The following is a 3,819-nucleotide window of genomic DNA, read 5'->3' on the forward strand; positions in this document are numbered from 1 at the left end:
GCATGAGGGTTTGCCTGCACTGTGTTTGCCTGTATGTGTGTATGAGAGCTAGGTAGAGAAAGAGATTGAGATAAAGCGATAGAGAGAATGAGAGAGAGAGAGAGAGCGGGAGGGAGAGGGGGGGGGAGAGAAAGCGAGCGAGAGGGAGAGAGGGGGGAGAGAGAAAGGGCTTATAAATGTGTGGCTCTGGTCTGTGTCTGATGTCAGTGTGTGCGTGCCTGTGAATATGTCCCCATGAGTTTGTGTGTGTGTCTGAGTGTCTGTTTGTGTGTGCACCCACATGCATATGTCTCTCTGTGTGTGTGTGTGTGTGTGTGTGTGTGTGTGTGTGTGTGTGTGTGTGTGTGTGTGTGTGTGTGTGTGTGTGTGTGTATGTTGGTAAGGGGGGGGGGTGTGAGAGTAGAGCAATGGGGCTGAATGTGTTTGATGTACTGTGATAACTCTGTCCGGTATGTGGCTTTCATGGGAACTCCTTGCCCTGGGGACACTGGCAAATAAGCTCCTGTTTAAAGGAGAACTTCCCTCTCTTTATCGCCTGTTGTTTTTCCCCCTTGTCCCCCCACATCCTGTTGGCCTTCACCTTTTTAAACTCACTGTATGTCCCCTCTGGGCTGCCCTAATTTAGTAGATCATCTCCCTGTCAGTTTAAACACTATACCCATCTACATGAAGGCAAAGAGCATACGTACATTTCTGCGGCAGGTAATGTCCATGAATGCACTTGGCGGTTACTTAAGAGGATAGTGTAAATGGAGGTGTATTACTTATGTCGCTGCAGCATCATTAATGACGGTGGTTTGGTTTTGGCTTCTTTTTTCCAAGTTTTAGACAAAGGTGTGCAACCTGTCGTGGGAAGGCACTTCCCCAACGCTTCTCTGTGGCATGATTGAAAGGAAATTCATCTGTACCCCAAGAATGTAACCGAACAGGAATTGTCCTCGTTTCTCGTTTCCCTTGCCCCTCCCCTCCTAGAACGTCCGTCCAATATCAACCTATTGTGTCTTTAATGTGGCTGACAGGTACTGGCATTACAAACCAGATCCTCTCCATTCGCTCAGGAGCGAGTGTGCTTGACATGAGCGTTAATGACTGCAAAATAAAGGAGATAATAGTGGCTGTGAGCTGCTGCACAGGGGTTCCCTTTACTTACAGTGGGATTTGCTCATTGAAATGAAGGAAAAAGCCTTGACTGGCCGCTTTGACTTTGACTGAGTCCAACTGGCTCCAACTGGAGTGTTTATGGCAGTTTTATTTATTTGTTTCACGAACTCAGTTTTAAACTTGTTTGTACTTTTCTAGAATTTGCCTATACTTTTATTTATTTATTTGTGAGGGGGGGGGTTATTGATTTCTTTGTTTTATTGTGTGAAGCACTTTGTGTTACATTTGTTTGCATGAAAAGTGCTATACAAATAAAATCTGATTGATTGATTGAATGATTCCAGTAGCCCAGATAGACAGTACATGTGTTTTCAAATCAGGATACCCCAATTTCCCCCCTCAAACAAGTGTCCATAAACCTTAAACAAATGAAACATAGCAGCCCTTAATAAAACTATCTTCAAAGTTGTAAATTAATGTGTGAGGAGGGTGTGTATCCTGATTTGGAATCCACTTACAGTTCTCCACTTTGTGCACCATTACCCTTCCAGGGACAGCAGCATTTCTCTGCTAGGGCATTTCTTTTTGGCATGCAATAAGTACTCTGCTCTTCCAGTAAGGTCAGTTGCTCTATCATTTATACTTACATCAGGGCTTATTGTGTCCGTAATGGTTCGCTCAGTGTTGTCAATTGGATATTAGCTCAGCAGTGGAGCTCCGTGGTAGGCGAGGGTCTGATGGAGTCAAGCCTCAGGTACAGCCAGTGTGATATCACTGATCACTGGCTGTCAGAGAGGAGAGGTGACGCCAAAAGACTTGCAGATAAAGATGTCACTGAGGAATGCAAACACACGCACGCGCACACACACACACACACACACACACACACGCGCGCACACACACACACATTAGTGCTTGATGAGTTACAACATTGCAGGGTGTTATATCCATGTGAATGGAAACTTGTTCTGATCAGTTTCACTCCCTGCTTTACTAGGATAACGTTGAGGACCAATTAAAATCCTCTTAACCTGCCCTTTATCAAACACTGCTTGAATGCATGACTGAGTATTCATTGGGCACCGCTGTTGACAAACACCTCTTGGTGATGATAATCACAATGATAATTGTGTATATTTATGAGCCCTTTGTTGCCGATCTGTGGCATTCACCCCAGTTAAGTTGTACAATCCCTCTGCTTATGAATTATTCACTCTGAACTGCCCAATAGTGCACCATCTATATTTAATGGTAGGATCATATATTCCCTAACAGCTTCCTATTGACTGATGGGGCCACTGAACACAACTTAATTCACAAGGCACTCATCAACATGTGCGTCATCTGATTGATGAAGTTTTGTGACACTGTCAAACAGGCTAAATGTGTACGCGTGGTCGTGAGACGTTGAAACATCAGGGTTTATATACTATCACAGGGTTGTTTGGTTTTGATGAGCAGAGTTAACGCTTGATCTCCTGTGAATGTTTTTGGAAATGTTTGCCATATATAGACGCTAGCGAAGCTGCCAGTGCTCACTACCCTGTGTAAATGACCACCAACCAATTAATCACCTTGCAATCCTCATTTGGCTCCCAATGCTGGAAAAAGGCCATTTATGGACATTTCTACCTCCTGAAGTTTTATGCTGTGTTTGTTTGCTAGAAACCTTCACACATAATCATGAGTGTATAAAAAGGAAATTATATCATCATAACCTTATCACGAAGCCTGAGAAGGGCCTTTGTGGGGAAAAAACAAGATTGATTTATCGTCTTTCTCTCAGTTCGCACTCTGTACAAGCTGCTATGTGGTGCTGGAGCTGCTGTCTCACTCCCTTTCCTTCGTCTCTCTGTCCTGTCTTCCATCCGTGTCAGTCCAGGACCCCGTTTCACTGCGTATATAACCACAGGCTGTTAATCAGGCACACCTGAGGCCTCCCTACTAACAGAAACGTCTGCACTCCCACAAACCACTGCTCCCTCTCTTCGCTTCCAGCCGACGCTAACGCCTCCCTGCTTGCCACCCTTGTTATGAAATCTAGAAAGATGCAGGATCTCGTTGACTTGGCTTTATTTACCATCAGCAACATTTTGCTACCTCGTAGTCAGTCTGCAAATCCCTTTTCAAAGCTGTTAGGTCTACTAGCAAATATTTGCTAGCCAAAAGTAGCAGCCAAATGGTTTGCTACACAGAAATGTGCTGGAGGAATTCATTACATGTCTACCCCTCTGGGGACTATTTCGTTGTTTTCCTTTAAAGAGACCGATATAGAAGCCATTGCAAAGACTGTGATTGGGTTATTTTGACGGACCTTCTCGAGGAAATTTTGAAAAGGAATTTTGAAATTTCTTTGATGGTTCAATTCATCCACCTGAGGCATTACAGAACCTTTGACTCTACCGTGCAAATACAAAACATCACTTATATACCCCACGAGCAGTCCTCGTGAAAGACTCATACGACCAAAACATAAACAGTATATTCCTCACTTCTAGTCTGCTGAATATTAATGTGTTGTTTGTTTTCTTTGCAGGATTTACCTGAAGATATTCTCAGTAGGAAAGACGGAGACCTGAAGAGGAGGCAGTGCTCCCAAAAAAACAAGAGACTTGAAAGACCCTCTTCTGGTTCAGTTTGTGTTTGTATGTGAGAGTTGGTTGAGGTGAGATTTATTTTGGTAAACATTGAGTCTAAGTGGGGAAAAGGGATGTAGGA

This window comes from Lampris incognitus, chromosome 2 (assembly GCF_029633865.1).
Source record: "Lampris incognitus isolate fLamInc1 chromosome 2, fLamInc1.hap2, whole genome shotgun sequence".
Lineage (NCBI taxonomy): Eukaryota > Metazoa > Chordata > Actinopteri > Lampriformes > Lampridae > Lampris > Lampris incognitus.